Raw genomic sequence first — 22,500 nt, 5'->3', positions numbered from 1 at the left:
ACAGCTCGACGAGGCATGAAGCACCCACGGGAGCCGGAGCATGACGATGCAGAGTCTCGGTTCACAGGAGCCTGGGAAGAACATCCCGTACGGAACCCTTTACCCGAAAACATCCGAACCGCACATGCTCGCGACAGTCCTGCCGTTAGAGAATGCACCGTGCACGCGACCGAGTAAGGCCACTCAGAGACATCCATTTCCCAGGTATATGCCCCCTACGCACTTTTGGTGGCGCAACTCGCACGAACAGTCCCACCTCGACCCCGTAAACAAGCTTTTTTGCCTCGAAGAGTTCGTCGGAGACGAAGAAGCAACCTTCAGTGCAAACGTAGCACTCTTTTGTGCAACCGCCCAAACAACGCCCCCTCTACCCTCTGTCGAAACACTCGGCATTGCTGCTCCCTAAGGTGAGCTTCTCCTCATAGGCAATTCCGCTCTTATCCGGTCACGTTTGTGTGCCCGAATTTCGCAAGGCAACCTCCATGGGACATGGAAAAGACTCGAGAAGAGAGCTCGCTCACGGGAGAGAGAAGCCAAGGAGACCACGAGAGTGCTGAGAGTGGGACAGCGCTGAATAGGCGGGAGAAGCCTGCGCGTATAAACGGAGATATATATCCAATTGCAACGAAGGAACGTGCCAAAGATCGAGAACAATGGCAGAAATGCTAGTAACGTGCACTTCGGGACCAACGCATCACCGGAAGACAACCGCCAAACATCGAAAGAGTCGCGATGCTCCGCAACCTACGTGCAAAGCGGTCGCACACCGGGTAAGGGAGTGAGAGCCCCAAACATAGCTGGGCGAGGCGCTCACTCCGCTCTTTAATATCTCGTTAATACCGCCAAGGAAATGGCACAAGCACACACACACAAGCATCCTCGGAAGAGGACAGTTCGAGTGACAGGTCAAATCCAAGAGTTCCGAAGACTACCTCCAGGAACAATCGGGAACAAGACCGATTACAAGTCGTCGAGTCTGTTACTGGGCGAACACGAGATGCGCACAGGAAATCGATCAGCCCTCACAATGGCCCAAGGCCAGAGATCGGACTGCTACGATTTACCCCAACAATCATCGTGCCACTCTTCGCAGAGAGGTGATAGACGCCAACGAGCCCGCGCATAGCAATCGAGGTGTAAAAAGGGCGTTGAAGGCAGGAAGCCTGGACGAAAGAGGCTACGAGGTCACCTCGAAGCGGTCTAAGAATCGGGCGCACTTGGGGCGACTACCAGTGCCAACCCCTTATCCCGCGGTGCGTCCGACACACAGAAATTTCCAAGGCGGCCAAGGAGCCTCCCCGCATAGCAATCGGGGTGTGAGGTTACGGATGCAGCATTGATAGCAATCGAGGTGTGAGGCGAAGGATGCAGAAGTGAGAGCCGAGGGATGTAGCAGAGATAGCAATCGGGGTGTGTGATGCAGAAGAGATAGCAATCGAGGTGTGCGGTGGGAAGGGCCCAGCAGCCAGAATGCATGAAGCGACGGATGAAGCAGTGATGACAACCGGGCTGTGAGGAGAGGAGGGATGCAGCCAAGAAAGCAATCAGGGCTCGAGGCAAGGGATGCATCAAGGATAGCAATCATGTTGTGAGGCGAGATTCCAAAGGCTAAACGTGAGAGGCTGCAGGGTCGACTCAGAGAGGTCTATGCATGTGAGAGGCTGAAAGCAAGGTCGACTCGGAGCGGTCTATGCATCGGGCGCGCTTGGGGCGACTACCAGTGCCAACCCCTTATCCCGCGACGCGTCCGACAAAGAGAACGTTCCAAGGCGGCAGAGGAGGTTACCAGCCGAAGGATGCAGTAGCAATAACAGGTATAGTTCCGCGGCGGCCGAGAAGACTCACCGCATAGGAATCGGGATGCGAGGCGAGGGATGCGGCGGGAAGGCCCCGACGGCTAAACGGAAGAGGCTGCAGGGCCGCCTCGGAATGGTCCAAGCATCGGATGCGATTGGGACGACTACCAGTGCCAACCCCTTATCCCGCGATGCGTCCGATACACAGATAGTTCCAAGGCGGCCGAGGAGCCTCACCGCATATCAATCGGGGTGCGAGGCGAGGGATGGGGCGGGAAGGCCCCAACGGCTAGACGGAAGAGGCTTCAGGGCCACCTCGGAATGGTCCAAGCATCGGACGCGCTTGGGGCGACTGCCAGTGCCAACCCCTTATCCCGCGATGCGTCCGATACACAGATGGTTCCAAGGCGGCCGAGGAGCCTCACCGCATAGCAATCGGGGGTGCGAGGCGAGGGATGGGGCGGGAAGGCCCCAACGGCTAGACGGAAGAGGCTTCAGGGCCGCCTAGGAATGGTCCAAGCATCGGACACGCTTGGGGCGACTACCAGTGACAGCCCCCTATCCCGCGATGCGTCCGATACGAAGATGGTTCCAAGGCGGCCGAGGAGCCTCACCGCATAGCAATCGGGGTGCGAGGTGGGGGATGCGGCGAGATGGCCCCAACGGCTAGACGGAAGAGGCCACAGGGCCGCGTCGGAATAGTCCAAGCATCGGACGCGCTTGGGGCGACTACCAGTGACAACCCCTTATCCCGCGATGCGTCCGATACGAAGATAGTTCCAAGGCGGCCGAGGAGCCTCACCGCATAGCAATCGGGGTGCGAGGTGGGGGATGCGGCGAGATGGCCCCAACGGCTAGACGGAAGAGGCTGCAGGGCCGCCTCGGAATAGTCCAAGCATCGGACGCGCTTGGGGCCACTACCAGTGACAACCCCTTATCCCGCGATGCGTCCGATACGAAGATAGTTCCAAGGCGGCCGAAGAGCCTCACCGCATAGCAATCGGGGTGCGAGGTGGGGGATGCGGCGAGATGGCCCCAACGGCTAGACGGAAGAGGCCACAGGGCCGCCTCGGAATAGTCCAAGCATCGGACGCGCTTGGGGCGACTACCAGTGACAACCCCTTATCCCGCGATGCGTCCGATACGAAGATAGTTCCCAGGCGGCCGAGGAGCCTCACCGCATAGCAATCGGGGTGCGAGGCGAGGGATGCGGCGAGATGGCCCCAAAGGCTAGACGGAAGAGGCTGCAGGGCTGCCTCGGAATAGTCCAAGCATCGGACGCGCTTGGGGCGACTACCACTGCCAACCCCTTATCCCGCGATGCGTCCGATACACAGATAGTTCCGAGGCGGCCGAGGAGGTGGGGGATGCAGCGAGATGGCCCCAACGGCTAGACGGAAGAGGCTGCAGGGCCGCCTCGGAATAGTCCAAGCATCGGACGCGCTTGGGGCGACTACCAGTGACAACCCCTTATCCCGCGATGCGTCCGATACACAGATAGTTCCGAGGCGGCCAAGGAGCCTCACCGCATAGCAATCGTGGTGCGAGGTGGGGGATGCGGCGAGATGGCCCCAACGGCTAGACGGAAGAGGCTGCAGGGCCGCCTCGGAATGGTCCAAGCATCGGATGCGCTTGGGGCGACTACCACTGCCAACCCCTTATCCCGCGATGCGTCCGATACACAGATAGTTCCAAGGCGGCCGAGGAGCCTCACAGCATAGCAATCAGGGTGCGAGGCGAGGGATGCGGCGAGAAAGCCCCAACGGCTAGAGGGAAGAGGCTTCAGGTCCGCCTCGGAATGGTCCAAGCATCGGACGCGCTTGGGGCGACTACCAGTGACAACCCCTTATCCCGCGACGCGTCCGATACACAGATAGTTCCAAGGCGGCCGAGGAGCCTCACCGCATAGCAATCGGGGTGCGAGGCGACGGATGCGGCGAGAAGGACCCAACGGCTACACGGAAGAGGCTTCGGGGCCGCCTCGGAATGGTCCAAGCATCGGACGCGCTTGGGGCGACTACCAGTGACAACCCCTTATCCCGCGACGCGTCCGATACACAGATAGTTCCAAGGCGGCCGAGGAGCCTCACCGCATAGCAATCGGGGTGCGAGGCGAGGGATGCGGCGAGAAGGACCCAACGGCTAGACGGAAGAGGCTTCGGGGCCGCCTCGGAATGGTCCAAGCATCGGACGCGCTTGGGGCGACTACCAGTGACAACCCCTTATCCCGCGACGCGTCCGATACACAGATAGTTCCAAGGCGGCCGAGGAGCCTCACCGCATAGCAATCGGGGTGCGAGGCGAGGGATGCGGCGAGAAGGACCCAACGGCTAGACGGAAGAGGCTTCGGGTCCGCCTCGGAATGGTCCAAGCATCGGACGCGCTTGGGGCGACTACCAGTGACAACCCCTTATCCCGCGACGCGTCCGATACACAGATAGTTCCAAGGCGGCCGAGGAGCCTCACCGCATAGCAATCGGGGTGCGAGGCGAGGGATGCGGCGAGAAGGACCCAACGGCTAGACGGAAGAGGCTTCGGGTCCGCCTCGGAATGGTCCAAGCATCGGACGCGCTTGGGGCGACTACCAGTGACAACCCCTTATCCCGCGACGCGTCCGATACACAGATAGTTCCAAGGCGGCCGAGGAGCCTCACCGCATAGCAATCGGGGTGCGAGGCGAGGGATGCGGCGAGAAGGACCCAACGGCTAGACGGAAGAGGCTTCGGGTCCGCCTCGGAATGGTCCAAGCATCGGACGCGCTTGGGGCGACTACCAGTGACAACCCCTTATCCCGCGACGCGTCCGATACACAGATAGTTCCGAGGCGGCCGAGGAGCCTCACCGCATAGCAATCGGGGTGCGAGGCGAAGGATGCGGCGAGAAGGACCCAACGGCTAGACGGAAGAGGCTTCGGGTCCGCCTCGGAATGGTCCAAGCATCGGACGCGCTTGGGGCGACTACCAGTGACAACCCCTTATCCCGCGACGCGTCCGATACACAGATAGTTCCAAGGCGGCCGAGGAGCCTCACCGCATAGCAATCGGGGTGCGAGGCGAGGGATGCGGCGAGAAGGACCCAACGGCTAGACGGAAGAGGCTTCAGGGCCGCCTCGGAATGGTCCAAGCATCGAACGCGCTTGGGGCGACTACCAGTGACAACCCCTTATCCCGCGACGCGTCCGATACACAGATAGTTCCGAGGCGGCCGAGGAGCCTCACCGCATAGCAATCGGGGTGCGAGGCGAGGGATGCGGCGAGAAGGACCCAACGGCTAGACGGAAGAGGCTTCAGGGCCGCCTCGGAATGGTCCAAGCATCGGACGCGCTTGGGGCGACTACCAGTGACAACCCCTTATCCCGCGACGCGTCCGATACACAGATAGTTCCGAGGCGGCCGAGGAGCCTCACCGCATAGCAATCGGGGTGCGAGGCGAGGGATGCGGCGAGAAGGACCCAACGGCTAGACGGAAGAGGCTTCAGGGCCGCCTCGGAATGGTCCAAGCATCGGACGCGCTTGGGGCGACTACCAGTGACAACCCCTTATCCCGCGACGCGTCCGATACACAGATAGTTCCGAGGCGGCCGAGGAGCCTCACCGCATAGCAATCGGGGTGCGAGGCGAGGGATGCGGCGAGAAGGACCCAACGGCTAGACGGAAGAGGCTTCAGGGCCGCCTCGGAATGGTCCAAGCATCGGACGCGCTTGGGGCGACTACCGTTGCCAACCCCTTATCCCGCGATGCGTCTGATACACAGATAGTTCCGAGGCGGCCGAGGAGCCTCACCGCATAGCAATCGGGTTGCGAGGCAGATTATTGGGAAGGGAACCCCCTGGGATGCGGCTCAAGCAGTGCCCAAAGGGACTGGAATGCGGAATCACATCGAGAGACCCAAATGCTATACGAGGGCTCAAATCGAATTATCGATTTGGCCACGACATGGACGCATCGGAACGACTACCTTTGCCGAACCACTCGCAATTGCATCCATACCGAAACCAATAGACATTTCCGTTAGAGCCCTCGCATAGCATTCGGGAATCTCGCATGCCCCTCTAAATCGACCAATGCTGGCGCTCAATGAAAATCCGAGCGCTACCACCGTTCGAGCGCCAGCATTGGTCGAGTTAGAGGGGCACGGGGGAGAATGCTCCAGTCAACACCTCCCCTATATAAGTTATTTGTCCGATTCTCGCACAACCGTAGTCTGCCTCGTCGAATCAAACAACGGTCCCAGATTCCGACTTCCGTTCCGTAGAGACCCAAAAGCTAGATGGAGGCTCGCAAGAAAGAGAGTCGGCGCATAGCAATCGGGTTTCTCGAACGTTTAGGGACCGAGCTCACTTGCGGATAGGGCAAAATCCGCCAAGCAACCCAAAAGCTAGACGGGGGCTCGAATCGAATCGCCTAGGCGGCCACAACAACGACGTGTTGGATCGACTACCAGTGCCAAACCATTCAGCAAGACTAGTCTGTGTCGAGGCCGGATAGAGATTCTCAGAGAGCGCCCGCATAGCATTTAGGAGACCTGCCGCGTCCCTCACACTCGACAAATGGTGGTGCACGTTTATAAATCCGAGCGATCCCAACCCTTTCAAGCACCAACATCGGTCGAGATAGAGGGGCACGGAGGGGGCTGCGTGAGACAACACAGTCCCTGTAACGGGTCTGCATTGGGCAGAATACTTGCACAGTTTTTGGATCGGGTCCAGCCTTAGTGGGGTTCCATTTTGCATCGGAACTCTTTCTTTTGCATAGCCGACATGGAATTGGTGTTTCACACAGCCGACTTAATTCATTTCATCGGCGGGGCCGATATGTTTTATTTCTTTGGCGGGGGCCGACATGGGACTTGGCCGATGTTCTTCTTAGCGCGGACTTAACTCATATGAGTCCGGACCTATATGGGCGCTAATTTTCCATTGGCGGGATTCCTTTTGGGCCGGCCCTATCCGCCCAACGGCTCTTTTATTTGGGTCCGACCCTCCAGTATATAAGATGAGCGGGATGCTCATTCTTGGGAAGGAAGAAGCAGAGGCAGATTCAGAATCAGGATCATCAGCGATCAAGCATTCGGCAGCGAGCAGACGAGCAGACAGATGCGAGTCTTCGGCGTCGCAAGTCTGAGTGCGAGTATTGCAGCGAGGGACTTTATTGCTCAGGCGAGCATTGGGGTCTTGTGACTTGGCGATCTGGCACCTCGAGGAGCTAACTGGTTCTCCTCTCGAGCGAGCCGATCCCAGTCTGAGTCGAAGGGACTCTTTGTAACTTGTCCGAGTCAGATTGGCTGGCTGGGCAATCCATTTGGGGGCGACCGGTATTTCTCAATACCGAGTTCTATCCAGCATTGTAATCTTTGAGGATAATAATAAAGGATATGGGCACCTCGCCCCACCTTTGAATGTTGTGTTGTCTATTTTATTCCGCATTGCATCGTATCCTTTTATGCATTCTGGGAGCAAGTCGATCTGCATTTTCATTGTGCATTCCGCTTTAGCGCAATATTGGAAGGGACGAGGCGTAGGCCGAAGGTCTCTGACCTTGAACGGATCCGAGTCGGGTCGGGACTTGTCGGTGCCGCACAGGCTTAACTCCCAAAGCCCGTGACAGTTGGTATCAGAGCTTCGGATCAGATCCGGGGCTGTGCAGATCGAAAGATGGCAGATACAGATAGTCAGCATGAAGTGGAGGTCGTGCAACCTGAGAGTAAGGCTGCGAAGGTGTCTTCGAAGGGGAAAGATCCGAAGCACCGCGATTGGCTCCAAGACCATGAAAATCGACTCGAGGACTTGGAACAGTCCGACCTCGAGGAGCGCATGACGGCAGAGTGGTCGAAGCTGGCGGAACAGATAGAGTCTTTGAGGGAAGAGATCCGCTTCCTCAAAGAGGGGCAACAGATCTTCCATTCGTTGTTGCAGGGAGGAACGCATGGTTCTAAGGCAACTCGAGTTGGAACTTATGACGGTGAGCGCGATGACAAGGCACTTGATAATTTCTTCTGGGATGTTGAGGAGTACCTGTCGTGTGCACCGAAGACGTCTGATGAGGCACAGGTCAAGGATATTGCAACATACCTTACCGGCAGTGCGAAGCTGTGGTGGCGAACGCATCAGGCAGATGAACGCGCTGGGAAGACGGTGAAACCGATCAAGTCCTGGGCTGACTTGAAGGCAGCGCTTCATGATCAATTCCGACCTGGGAATTCGGATTGGATCATCCGATCCAGGTTCGATGAACTCAAGCATACTGGCACTATTCGAGAGTATGTCAAGGCATTTCAGGTGTTGGATTTGGAATGCACCAAGTTGAGCGACTTCGAGAAGTTATTCCTCTTCACTAAGGGTCTGCAACCCTGGGCGAAGGATGAGCTGAGGAGACAGAAAGTTCAGACTTTGGCCGAGGCGATCACAGTTGCGGATGGGCTGCTCGATTATAAGGGCGATGCAGCTAGGGGCTTTGGTGGAGCTCGAACAGACTACAAGAAGAACTTCCGCCGGAAAGAGAAGAAGGGAGGCGGACCTCCTTCTGATCCTAACGGCGAGCCCAGGAAGAAGAAACCGAAGAAGTCGAATGGAGAAGGTAACCCGAAGAAGAAAGATCACACACAGACTGAGAAGAAGAAGGATCGTGATCCAGGGTGTTTCATCTGTGGCAAAGATGATCACTGGGCACGGAGCTGTCCAGATCGGAGTAGGATCAACGCGCTGTTGTTCGAGGAGAAGAAGTTGCCCGCAATGAGCACCTTGCAACTCCTGAATGCAGTGCAACATTCTACCGAAGTGGCCGATAAGCACGAGTTGTGTTTTGTGGAGACTTTCTTTGGCAACAAGAAGGTGCTAGCTATGGTGGATTCAGGTGCCACCCACAACTACATCTCCGCATGCCGAGCGAAGAAGCTTGGACTCAAGATCGAGCCCACTACAAATCAGTTCAAGGCGGTGACCGCACCCGCGCAGCAGGTGAGCGGTGAGATCCATAAGGAAGTCATCCGAGTTGGGTCGTGGCAGGGTGTGCTTGATTTGATCGCCATTGGAATGAATGAGTTCGATCTCATACTCGGGCAGGAGTTCTTGAGGTCGGCATCAGCAGCTGTGGTGCCACACTTGAGCTGTTTGCTGATATTGGATCCGAGCAGACCAAGTATGGTTCCGATGATGAAGAGCGTGGAACAGGATCTCCTGTTGAATGCGCTCAGTGCTAAGCAGGTTGGCAAGGGAAGGCAGGAGGAGTTGTTTTTGGCCGCACTGATTGGAGATTGGGATGAAGGAGAGTCGTCAGGACCCTCTAACACCTCGGCGATCCAGGATGTGTTGTCCGAGTTTGCGGATGTTATGACAGACCAGCTCCCAGCTGTGTTACCACCGAGGAGGCACGTTGATCACAGGATCGAACTGGAGTCAGGGGCAAGACCACCAGCGAAGGCTCCTTATCGACTCTCCGCACCAGAGATGGAAGAGTTGAGGAAGCAGTTGGCAGAGCTCGCTGAGGCAGGATACTTGCGTCCCTCCAGATCACCTTATGCTGCTCCAGTATTGTTCCAGCGCAAGAAGGATGGAAGCCTTCGGATGTGTGTGGACTATCGAGCTTTGAACAAGCTCACCATCAAGAACAAGTATCCGTTACCTCTCATAGCGGATAGCTTTGATCGACTGGTCGATGCAAGAGTGTTCACCAAGTTGGACCTGAGGCAGGGTTACTATCAGATCAGGATCGCGCCAGGTGATGAGGAGAAGACCGCGATCACGACGAGGTATGGTAGCTATGAATTCTTGGTTATGCCTTTTGGTCTCACTAACGCTCCTGCAACCTTCAGCACCTTGATGAACGATGTGTTTCGCTCATTATTGGACAAGTGCGTTGTTGTGTATCTGGATGACATTTTGGTATACAGTCGAGACATGGAGGAACACAAGCGGCACCTTCAGGAGGTGTTTGCTTTGTTGAGAGAACATCAGCTGTTCGCAAAGAAGGAAAAGTGTGCTTTTGCGCAGGAGGAAGTGCCGTTTCTGGGCCATATTCTTGGTCATGGCCAGATCCGACCAGACCCGGAGAAGCTTCAGGCAATCCGAGACTGGGAGCCGCTTCGCAATGTGCATGAGGTGAGACAGTTCCTTGGTTTAGCTAACTACTATCGCAAGTTTGTAGCAGGCTATTCCCGGATTGCGAGCCCCTTGACGGATCTGTTGAAGAAGGACCGCGGATGGAAATGGGGCGATAAGCAGCAGACAGCATTTGAGTTGCTGAAAAGAGTTTTGATAGAGAGATCAGCTCTTACTGTACCGAACCGGGGCGAGACGACATCGAAGGATGTCTTGCTTGGCCTGTATGAGTTCGAAAGGATTAGGCGGGACAAAACAAAGCAGCCAAAGGAACCGTTGGGGAACGACTTCCTTACCAACACTCGAACCACCAGTCTTTTGTTCCGACGACTGAGAGGAGGCTCAGCCCGACTTTATGTGGATTTCGAGATCTTGACAGGGTCCGCCGAGTTGCCAGACATCTACTCGGAGGTAGACATCTTGGATAGATGGGAGAACAGCGGAGTCATCTCCTTGAGAGATTTGCTAGTTCTCGGTTCTGGAGGAGAATTTCGATCGGAAGACTACCCCCGTGCATCCGAGCTCGTGGCAAGTTGTTCGGAAGCTTTGCAACGTTGGGTCTGGATGGAACAGCCAGAAGCCAAGGCAGATCCTTTCAGCGCCAAACTGGATCAGTTGGCGGAATTGTTGGCACACAAGTTTGTTTGCAAGCCGGTAGGAGCAGAGCCGCAGGGGTTGGCCTGCTTGGACGATGTTAAGATCGTCGCAGCTAGGGAAGTCATGAATCAAGACATTCCCGAGGTGAGCACCAAGATGAGATTGGGCACCTTACGTTTGATAAACCAGCATGCGAATGATGATGAAGAATCCCGACCTACCCGGGATGTCATGGCTAGAGGAGGTGGATCGCAGGGCGATGTCACTTCTCCTGAACAGGCACAGGCAGGAAGTTTCACTTCAGCATCCCTCACTTTCAGGAGACAAGAAGGGGGACCTGTTCAGTTACACATTGATACCTTTCCAGACTTCATTGGGTTCAATGAGGCTCTTTGTGAAGATGATATCTTCACCACTTGGGATCGACAGGGAATAATCCGTTATGGCGACTTGATGTCGATCGGAGGTAGCACCAATCTATCCGACGAAAAGAGTACTCGGAAATCCTTGGAAATCATGGCGAGTTGTTCTGAGGCCGTGGATCACTGGACCTGGGAGGAACATAAGACAAGGCCGTATGAACCACTTTGGGACAGATTGCTTCGTCTACCCGGCGAAGTCTTTGGTCCAGATGACGAAGATCTGATAAGAAATATTCCGAACAGAGGCCCGGCGAATGTGTTGGACAATCCGGACCGCAGAGTCAGCCAGGTCCTTGCAATGCGAACACGAGGAGGAGGCAAGAACGGCATCCGTGAGTTCTTGGTGATGTTCGAAGGACAGGGACGAGACTCCGCTTCCTGGGAACGCAGTGAGTCGTTATGGCGAGACGAGGAGATAATCATGGAGTTCCTCTCCAGGAGGAACCCGCCCAGACAGGAGTAGATTTCTGGGTCAATGCCTCCCAGTGCTTTGTGCAGGGGTGCTGGCGTCGAGGGCGCCGCCACTAGTTTAGTGGGGGAGGATGTAACGGGTCTGCATTGGGCAGAATACTTGCACAGTTTTTGGATCGGGTCCAGCCTTAGTGGGGTTCCATTTTGCATCGGAACTCTTTCTTTTGCATAGCCGACATGGAATTGGTGTTTCACACAGCCGACTTAATTCATTTCATCGGCGGGGCCGATATGTTTTATTTCTTTGGCGGGGGCCGACATGGGACTTGGCCGATGTTCTTCTTAGCGCGGACTTAACTCATATGAGTCCGGACCTATATGGGCGCTAATTTTCCATTGGCGGGATTCCTTTTGGGCCGGCCCTATCCGCCCAACGGCTCTTTTATTTGGGTCCGACCCTCCAGTATATAAGATGAGCGGGATGCTCATTCTTGGGAAGGAAGAAGCAGAGGCAGATTCAGAATCAGGATCATCAGCGATCAAGCATTCGGCAGCGAGCAGACGAGCAGACAGATGCGAGTCTTCGGCGTCGCAAGTCTGAGTGCGAGTATTGCAGCGAGGGACTTTATTGCTCAGGCGAGCATTGGGGTCTTGTGACTTGGCGATCTGGCACCTCGAGGAGCTAACTGGTTCTCCTCTCGAGCGAGCCGATCCCAGTCTGAGTCGAAGGGACTCTTTGTAACTTGTCCGAGTCAGATTGGCTGGCTGGGCAATCCATTTGGGGGCGACCGGTATTTCTCAATACCGAGTTCTATCCAGCATTGTAATCTTTGAGGATAATAATAAAGGATATGGGCACCTCGCCCCACCTTTGAATGTTGTGTTGTCTATTTTATTCCGCATTGCATCGTATCCTTTTATGCATTCTGGGAGCAAGTCGATCTGCATTTTCATTGTGCATTCCGCTTTAGCGCAATATTGGAAGGGACGAGGCGTAGGCCGAAGGTCTCTGACCTTGAACGGATCCGAGTCGGGTCGGGACTTGTCGGTGCCGCACAGGCTTAACTCCCAAAGCCCGTGACAGTCCCCTATATAAGTTATTTGTCCGATTCTCACACATCCGAAGAATGGTCATCAAATCGGACAACAGCCCAAACTTCCGACTTCCGTCCCAGAAAGCCCAAGAGCTATCTAAAACGTTCATGGCCGGAACTCGATCGCGGCTATACCAGTCCGCCAAGCAACCCAAAAGCTAGACTGGAGCTCTAGTCGAATCACCTCTGTGGCCATTGCAAGGACGTGTTGGAGCGACTACCATTGCCGAACCATTCCGCAGGTCGAGTCCATACCAAGGCCGCATAGAGATTCACGATGAGCTCCTGCATAGCAATCAGGAGACTTGCCGTGTCCATCACAATCGATAAATCCTGGTGCAAGATTTTTGCATCCGAGCGCTCCAACCAGTCGAGCACCAGCATCAATCGACATAAACGGGCACGGGGGGAGGATGCTCGAGAACACTACCTCCCCTATATAAGTTATTTGTCCGATTCTCAAGCAGCCGAAGTCTGGTCATCGAATCGGGTCAAAGACCACAACTTCCGACTTTACCCACAATGCAAGTCATCGAATCGAACATCGGCCCCCGAGTCGGACTCCATGCGTATGTCAGGTCATCGGACCCAAATTCCGCCTTCCTGCGCATGGCGGGCCATCAATATCAACTCGGTCATCGGACCCAAACTCCGCCTTTTTGCGTATGGCACGCCTTCAAATCGGTCATCGGACCCAAATTCCGCCTTCCTGTGCATGGCGGGCCATCAACATCAACTCGGTCATCGGACCCAAATTCCGCCTTTCTGCGCATGGCACGCCATCAACTCGGTCATCGGACCCAAATTCCGCCTTCCTGCGCATGGCAGGTCATCGGACACAAATTCAGACCTCGCCAATATGCCTACGTATCGAATCGGTCATCGGACCCAACTTCCGACTTCATCCATACTGTAGGGTCTTTGAGGTTGGCGCGGTGCGCTCAACCCAGGGAGTCGACCCATCGAAGCATACACCTCCCCTATATAAGCTATTTGTCCGATTCCCACACCTGTGTAGTTTGCACCTCTGACCAGGACATCGACCCCAACTTCCGAACTCGACTGCAACGACGGCACCAGCGCCTTGGTGCGCACCTTGCGACGCACAGTCCCAACATTCGCCTTCCTGCACATGGCAGGTCATCGGACCCAAATTCCGACCTCGCGAGTATGCCTACATATCGAATCGGTCATCGGACCCAACTTCCGACTTCATCCATACCGTAGGGTCTTTGAGGTTGGCGCGGTGCGCTCAACCCGGGGAGTCGACCCAACGAAGCATACACCTCCCCTATATAAGCTATTTGTCCGATTCCCACACCTGTGTAGTTTGCACCTCCGATCAAGACATCGACCCCAACTTCCGAACTCGCCTCCAACGACCGAACCAGCGCCTTGGTGCGCACCTTGCAACGCACAGTGCCAACATTCGCCTTCCTGCACGTGGCAGGTCATCGGACCCAAATTCCGACCTCGCGAGTATGCCTACATATCGAATTGGTCATCGGACCCAACTTCCGACTTCATCCATACCGTAGGGTCTTTGAGGTTGGCGCGGTGCGCTCAACCCGGGGAGTCGACCCAACGAAGCATACACCTCCCCTATATAAGCTATTTGTCCGATTCCCACACCTGTGTAGCTTGCACCTCCGATCAGGACATCGACCCCAACTTCCGAACTCGACTAAAAAGACCGCACCAGCGCCTTGGTGTGCACCTTGCAACGCACAGTGTCAACATTCGCCTTCCTGCACATGGCAGGTCATCGGACCCAAATTCCGACCTCATGAGCATACCTACTAATCGAATCGGTCATCGGACCCAACTTCCGACTTCATCCATACCGTAGGGTCTTTGAGGTTGGCGCGGTGCGCTCAACCTGGGGAGTCGACCCATCGAAGCATACACCTCCCCTATATAAGCTATTTGTCCGATTCCGACACCTGTGTAGTTTGCACCTCCGCTCAGGACATCGACCCCAACTTCCGAACTCGCCTGCAACGACCGAACCAGCGCCTTGGTGCGCACCAAAAGTGCGCACTTTTGGAGGGCACTTTTGTGCGCTCCAAAGGTGCGCACTTTTGGAGGGCACTTTTCTGCGCTCCAAAGGTGCGCACTTTTGGAGGGCACTTTTTGGAGGGCACTTTTCTGCGCTCCAAAGGTGCGCACTTTTGGAGGGCACTTTTTGGAGGGCACTTTTCTGCGCTCCAAAGGTGCGCACTTTTGGAGGGCACTTTTTGGAGGGCACTTTTCTGCGCTCCAAAGGTGCGCACTTTTGGAGGGCACTTTTTGGAGGGCACTTTTCTGCGCTCCAAAGGTGCGCACTTTTGGAGGGCACTTTTTGGAGGGCACTTTTCTGCGCTCCAAAGGTGCGCACTTTTGGAGGGCACTTTTTGGAGGGCACTTTTCTGCGCTCCAAAGGTGCGCACTTTTGGAGGGCACTTTTTGGAGGGCACTTTTCTGCGCTCCAAAGGTGCGCACTTTTGGAGGGCACTTTTTGGAGGGCACTTTTTGGAGGGCACTTTTCTGCGCTCCAAAGGTGCGCACTTTTGGAGGGCACTTTTTGGAGGGCACTTTTCTGCGCTCCAAAGGTGCGCACTTTTGGAGGGCACTTTTTGGAGGGCACTTTTCTGCGCTCCAAAGGTGCGCACTTTTGGAGGGCACTTTTGTGCACTCCAAAGGTGCGCACTTTTGGAGGGCACTTTTCCTGTGCTCCAAAGGTGCACACCTAGGTGAGCACCTTCGACCACACCTTGTAGCACACCAAACTCTGACTTTCGACTTCATCCGCAATGCAGGGTCTTTGAGGTTGGCGCAATGCGCACAACCAGGGGAGTCGACCCATCAAACCCAACACCTCCCCTATATAAGCTATTTGTCTGATTCTCATACATGCGTAGCCTGCAGGAGCAATTAGGACATCGACCCCAACTTTCGGCTTCTAAACGAAAACAAGGTCTTTGAGGTTGGTGTAATGCGAACAACTAGGGGAGTCAACCCATCAAACCCAACACCTCCCCTATATAAGCTATTTGTCTGATTCTCATACATGTGTAGTCTACAGGAGCAATTAGGACATCGACCCCAACTTTTGACTTCTTAACGAAAACAAGGTCTTTGAGGTTGACGTAATGCGCACAACCAGGGGAGTCGACCCATCAAACCCAACACCTCCCCTATATAAGCTATTTGTCCGATTCTCATACATGTGTAGCCTGCAGGAGCCATTAGGACATTGACCCCAACTTTTGACTTCTTAACGAAAACAAGGTCTTTGAGGTTGGCGTAATGCGCACAACCAAGGGAGTTGACCCATCAAACCCAACACCTCCCCTATATAAGCTATTTGTCTGATTCTCATACATGTGTAGCCTGCAACAACGATTAGGACATCCACCCCAACTTCTGAATTCGTCTGCGTTGACCGCACCAAAGGTGCACGCCTTGGTGCTCACCAAAATCCGACTTCCGACTTCTTCTGCTATGCGGGGTCTTTGAGGTTGGCGCAGTGCGCACAACCAGGGGAGTCAACCCACCGAATGCAACACCTCCCCTATATAAGCTATTTGTCTGATTCTCATACATGCGTAGACTGCAGCAATGATTAGGACATCCACCCCAACTTTTGACTTCTTAAACAAGACAGGGTCTTTGAAGTTGGTGCAGTGCACACAACCAGGGGAGTCGACCCATCAAACGCAACACCTCCCCTATATAAAGCTATTTGTCCGATTCTCATACGTGTAGTCTGCAGCAGCGATTAGGACATCGACCCCAACTTCCGAATTCGTTTGCATTGACCGCACCAAAGGTGCACGCCTTGGTGTGCACCCTGGAGTGCACTTTGGTGCTCACCTCGGTGCACACTTTGGTGTGCACCTCGGTGTGCACCAAAGGTGCGCACCTTGGAGCGCACCAAAGGTGTACACTTTGGAGCGCACCACATAGGGTCTTTGAGAGGTTGGCGCAGTGCGCACACCAAGGTGGGTGTTGAGGTGCGTGCCGAGGTGGGTGGGTGCTAGGGTGCGCTCCATGGTGGGTGCCAGGGTGGGTGCGTGCTAGGGTGGATTCCAAAGAGGGTCATAGGGTGGGTGCCAAGGTGGGTTGGTGATATAGTGGGTTCAAAGGTGGGTACTAGGGTGGGTTCCAAGGTGGGTCACAAGTTGGGTGCCAGGATGCGTGGGTGTTAGGTTGGGTGCCAAGGTGGGCTCCTGCGTGGGTGGGTGCTAGGGTGGGTTTCAAGGTGGACGCGAGGGCGGGTGCCAAGGTGGGTAACAAGTTGGGTGTTAGGATGGGTGAGTGCTAGAGTGGGTGCCAAGGTGGGTGGGTGCTAAGGTGGATGCCAAGGTGGTTCACAGGGTGGGTGGGTTCTAGGGTGAGTTCCAAGGTGGGTCACAGGTTCAGTGCTAGGGTGGGTGTCAAGGCGGGTGTCGAGGTGCCTGGGTGCTAGGGTGTGGATGCCAATGTGGGTCATAGGGTGGGTACTAGGGTGGGCTGCAATGTGGGTGCCAAGGTGGGTAACATGCTCGGTGGGTTCTAAATTGGGTGCCAGGGTGGGTGTGCACCCACCTTGCCCGAGGTGGGTGCCAAGGTGCCAGTGTGGGTGGGTGCTAAGGTGGATGCCAAGGTGGGTGAGAAGGTGGGTGATAGGTTGAGTGGTAGGATGGGTGGGTGCCAAGATGGGTCACAGGGTGGGTGCAAGGGTGGGTAGGTGCTAGGGTTGGTGTCAGGGTGGGTGGGTGCTAGGTTGGGTTCCAAGGTGGGTGCGAGGGTGAGTGTCAAGGTGGGTCACAGGTTAGGTGCTAGGATGGGTGAGTGCTAGGGTGCAAAGGTGCCAGGGTGGGTGCTAGGATGGGTCGATGCTAGGGTGAGTGGCAAGGTGGGTCCACAAGTGTCAAGGTGGGTGCCGAGGTGGGTGCCAAGTCGGCGACTGCTATGGTGGATGCCAAGGTGGGTCACGGGGTGGGTGCCAAGTTGCTAGGTTGGGTTCCAAGGTGGGTGCCAACGTGGGTGCTAGGGTGCGTGGGTTAAAGGGTGTGTCACAACGTGGGTGCCAGGATGGGTGCGCACCCACACTGGCCAAGACGGGTGCGGGTGCAAGGTTGGGTTCCAAGCCCGGTCACAGGCTGGGTGCTAGGATGGGTGGGTGCCAAGGTGGGCACCAGGGTGGGTGCACCCACCCTGGCCAAGGTGGGTCACGGGGTGGGTCCTAGGGTGGGTAACGGGGTGGGTACTAAGGTGCGTGCCAAGGTGGGTCATAGGGTGGGTGCCAAGGTGGGCACCAGGGTGGGTGTGCACCAACCCTAGCCAGGGTAGGTCACGGGGTGGTTGTCGGGGTGGGCGTCAAGGAGCCAAGGTGGGTGGCAAGTAGCCAAGTTGCGTGCCAAGGTGGGTGTCGGGGTGGGTGCCAAGGATCCAAGGTGGGTGCCAAGGAACCAAGGTGGGTGTCTGGGTGGGTGCCGAGGTGGGAGCCAGGGTGGGTCCCAAGGTGAGTGCAAAGGTGGGTGCCAGGGTCAAGGTGAGTGCCAATGTGGGTTCCAAGGTGCCAGGGTCAGGGTGAGTGCCAATGTGGGTTCAAAGGTGCTAAGTTGGGTGCGAGGTTGGGTGCGAGGGTGGGTGGGTGCCAAGGTGTGCTAGGTGGAAGCCCGGGTGGGTCGGCATCCCATGGGTGTCGAGTTGGGTGCCTGATGGGTGCTTCTTGTCAAGTTTTAGTCGTCGGGACTCATTTCGAGCCTTAGAGGTCGTTTCTTGTCCGGTTGCCCTGTCTTCGACCTGGGAACCCAATTTTGGTCCTCGGGTCCCATTTTTTTTTGTCTCGCATCCCACTTTTGGCCTGTGGCCTTTTCGGGGTCGATTCTCGTTTTGGGCATCAGAGCATGTTTCTTCTCCTAAAACCCAATATTTGTTTATTAAGTCTCGGAACACATTTTTGTTCTCGTGGACCCATCATGGGTCTTGGAACGCATTTGTGGTCCTTGGGTCCCATTTTGCATCCCGAAACTTGTGTTTTGGTGCTTGATCCCTATTTTGGGTGCCCACCTTGCACCAAGTGCGCACCCGGGGCAAACCGAGCGCCTTGGTGCACCGGGGCAAGATCGAGCGTGCACCCGAGGCGCCCCGAACATGCACCAAGGTGCACTCGGCCCACATGTGAGCGCAGGTCGTTGCGCCCGAGGTGGTGTGTGGGCACCGCGTTGCAGACGGGACACTGCACGCACACGACGCCCCCTCCAGGTGCACGCACGTAGGCCGGGCCGGGTGCACACCCGACGCCCTAGCAAGGTGCGCGCACCCGGGCAGGGCTCACACTTGGCGAACGGGGCGCACTTCGCGAGGGAGGGTGTGCACCTCGACGGGGGTGGGTGGCCGGGGTGGATTCGCACGTGGGTCGCGGTTTGCTAAGTACACACTGCGACAAGCTCATAACGGGTGCGATCATACCAGCGTTAGTGCACCGGATCCCATCAGAACTCCGCAGTTAAGCGCGCTTGGGCCGGAGTAGTACTGGGATGGGTGACCTCCCGGGAAGTCCCGGTGTTGCACCCTTTTTTAGTTTTTCGCCGGGCGTCGCAATGCTATTTGAATAAACCTTTTGCCCGTTTGCGTTCTCGTCGGGGCCGGGCCGGGCCGGGGTGCGCTGCCCGCACTACCGCGCGCGCGGGGGCGACACCGAGCGCGCACCCGAGGCGCCCCGAGCACACAGGCCACGGTGCAACCCGGGCGTTGTGCGCGCACCCCGGTGCGCCCGAGGTGCTGCGCGCGCACCCAGGTGAAATCGGTGTGCACCTCGGCCAGTGCGCGCTCGGTCGAGTCGCGCACGTTGGCCAAGGTGCACGGTGATGTTTCTTACTCTAAGGTTCCGCACCAGACGCCCGGGACAGGTGAGCGAAGCTGGGCGGGGCCGGGTGCGCGGCCGGGGCAGGTGCACGCAGCTGGAGAGAGCTTTGGAGCACACTTCGGAGCGCACCAATGATGCGCTCCATTCAAAAGTTTCCTGAAAAGGCAAAAAAAGTTGAGATTATAGAATTTCCCACTTGAGAGATTGTAAAAAAAAAAAATTTAAAATGAAGGAAACGCGGGTGCCAAGGTGTGCGCAGCCCAGCCAAGGTGTGCGCACCAAGGCGCCCACCCTGGCGAAGGTGCACGCAAGGTGCGCACCCGAGGCAAACCGGACAATTAACCCAACTTTCGACTTCGCGCGCACCTTGGAGCGCACTTCGGAGCGCTCCTTGGTGCGCACCAATCTTGGGCACCTCGGAGTGCACCATGGCGCCCACCAAGGTGCGCACCCGGGGCAAACCGAGCTCCGACTTCGTGCGCACCTTGGAGCGCACGAAAGGTGCGCACCATGGCGCCCACCAAGGTGCGCAGCCCAGCCAAGGCGTGCGCATCAAGGTGCGCACCCTGGCGAAGGTGCGCACCCGGGGCAAACCGAGCTCCGACTTCGTGCGCACCTTGGAGCGCACAAAAGGTGCGCAACCCAGCCAAGGTGTGCGCACCGCGGTCAAACCGAGCTCCGAATCGTGCGCACCAGAGGTGCACGCCATCGTGCGCACCTTGGAGCACACTTCGGAGCCCTCCTTGGTGCGCGCCGATGTTGCGCACCTCGGAGCGCACCCGGGGAAAACAATGCAATTAACCCGACTTTCGACTTCGTGGGCACCTCGGAGCGCTCTCGGGTTCGCACCTCGGAGCACACCGAGGTGCCCACCCTGGCGAAGGTGCACGCGAGGTGCGCACCCGGGGCAAACCGGGCTCCGACTTCGTGCACGCCGCACCTTGGAGCACACTTCGGAGCGCTCCTTGGTGCGCACCAGGGCGCGCAACCCAGCCGAGGTGCCCACCCCGGCGAAGGTGCACGCGAGGTGCGCACCCGGGGCAAACCGGGCTCCGACTTCGTGCACGCCATGGTGCCCACCGCGGCGAAGGTGCACGCGAGGTGCGCACCCGGGGCAAACCGGGCTCCGACTTCGTGCACGCCGCACCTTGGAGCACACTTCGGAGCGCTCCTTGGTGCGCACCATGGTGCCCACCAGGGCGCGCAACCCCGCCGAAGGTGCACGCGAGGTGCGCACCCGGGGCAAACCGGGCTCCGACTTCGTGCACGCCGCACCTTGGAGCACACTTCGGAGCGCTCCTTGGTGCGCACCATGGTGCCCACCAGGGCGCGCAACCCCGCCGAAGGTGCACGCGAGGTGCGCACCCGGGGCAAACCGGGCTCCGACTTCGTGCACGCCATGGTGCGCACCGCGGCGAAGGTGCGCACCCGGGGCAAACCGGGCTCCGACTTCGTGCACGCCGCACCTTGGAGCACACTTCGGAGCGCTCCTTGGTGCGCACCAGGGCGCGCAACCCAGCCGAGGTGCCCACCCCGGCGAAGGTGCACGCGAGGTGCGTACCCGGGGCAAACCGGGCTCCGACTTCGTGCACGCCGCACCTTGGAGCACACTTCGGAGCGCTCCTTGGTGCGCACCATGGTGCCCACCAGGCCGCGCAACCCAGCCAAGGTGTGCGCACCAAGGTGCACGCGAGGTGCGCACCCGGGGCAAACCGGGGTCCGACTTCGTGCACGCCGCACCTTGGAGCACACATCGGGGCGCTCCCGGGTTCGCACCGGCGTTGCGCACCGTGGTGGGCACCTCGGAGCACACCAAGGTGGGCAGCGAGGTGCGCACCTTTGATGCGATGCCTTCACTAATTTCCATAAAAGGCAAAAAAAAAACGAGATTTTAAAATTTCCGTTTTGAAAGATAGTGAGAAAAAGGGAATGCTGGTGCCATCTTGAGCCCGCCCTGGTGCGCAGCCCAGCCAAGGTGTGCGCACCAAGGTGCCCACCCTGGCGAAGGTGCGCGCCCGGGCAATTAACCCAACTTCCAACTTCGTGCGCGCCAGGGTGGGAGCGCACCCAACAACCGGGCCTGGGAAGAGCCAATGCGAGAAACCCCACCAAACGCTCTGACAAAAAAAGAGGGGGCGCTCCAGTAACCCCGCTTCGGAGCGCACCCTGGGCAAACCCAGCCAAGGTGCCCACCCCGGCCAAGGTGCAGGCGAGGTGCGCACCCGGGGCAAACCGGGCTCCGACAACGTGCACGCCGCACCTTGGAGCACACTTCGTAGCGCTCCCGGGTGCGCACCTCAGAGCACACCAAGGTGGGCAGCGAGGTGCGCACCTTTGATGCGCTGCCTTCACTAATTTCCAGAAAAGGCAAAAAAAAAAGGAGATTTTAAAATTTCCGTTTTGAAAGATAGTGAAAAAAACGGAACGCGCGTGCCATCTTGAGCCCGCCCTGGTGCGCAGCCCAGGTAAGGTGCCCACCCTGGCAAAGGTGCGCACCCGGGCAATTAACCCTACTTCCGACTTCGTGCGCGCCAGGGTGGCAACCGGGCCTCGGAAGAGCCAATGCGAGAAACCCCACCAAACGCTCCGACAAAAAAAGAGGCGGCGCTCCAATAACCCCGCTTCGGAGCGCAGCCGGGGCAAACCCAGCCAAGGTGCCCACCCCGACGAAGGTGCACGCGAGGTGCGCACCCGGGGCAAACCGGGCTCCGACAACGTGCACGCAGCACCTTGGAGCACACTTCGAAGCACTCCCGGGTGCCCACCGGCGTTGCGCACCGTGGTGGGCAGCGAGGTGCGCACCTTTGATGCGCTGCCTTCACTAATTTCCAGAAAAAGGCAAAAAAAAATGAGATTTTAAAATTTCCGTTTTGAAAGATAGTGAAAAAAAAGGAACGCGGGTGCCATCTTGAGCCCGCCCTGGTGCGCAGCCCAGGCAAGGCATGCGCACCAAGGTGCCCACCCGAGGTGCACACCCGGGGCAAACCGGGCTCCGACTTCGTGCAGGCCGCACCTTGGAGCACACTTCGGAGCGCTCCTTGGTGCGCACCATGGTGCCCACCAGGGCGCGCAACCCAGCCAAGGTCTGCACACCAAGGTGCCCACCCCGGCGAAGGTGCACGCGAGGTGCGCACCCGGGGCAAACCGGGCTCCGACTTCGTGCACGCCATGGTGCCCACCGCGGCGAAGGTGCACGCGAGGTGCGCACCCGGGGCAAACCGGGCTCCGACTTCGTGCACGCCGCACC

General features: G+C 57.4%; 1 non-coding gene across 1 annotated transcript; it reads left to right on the top strand.

The window, feature by feature from the left end:
• The first annotated feature begins 18,842 nt into the window (after positions 1 to 18,842).
• Positions 18,843 to 18,961, top strand: LOC131863169 (5S ribosomal RNA). Its single transcript, XR_009362104.1, has one exon. It is a non-coding gene; the product is annotated as a 5S ribosomal RNA (ribosomal RNA).
• Positions 18,962 to 22,500: the final 3,539 nt, after the last annotated feature.

Source organism: Cryptomeria japonica, unplaced genomic scaffold (genome assembly GCF_030272615.1).
Source record: "Cryptomeria japonica unplaced genomic scaffold, Sugi_1.0 HiC_scaffold_56, whole genome shotgun sequence".
Lineage (NCBI taxonomy): Eukaryota > Viridiplantae > Streptophyta > Pinopsida > Cupressales > Cupressaceae > Cryptomeria > Cryptomeria japonica.
This window is presented reverse-complemented; position numbering and strand designations above follow the sequence as displayed.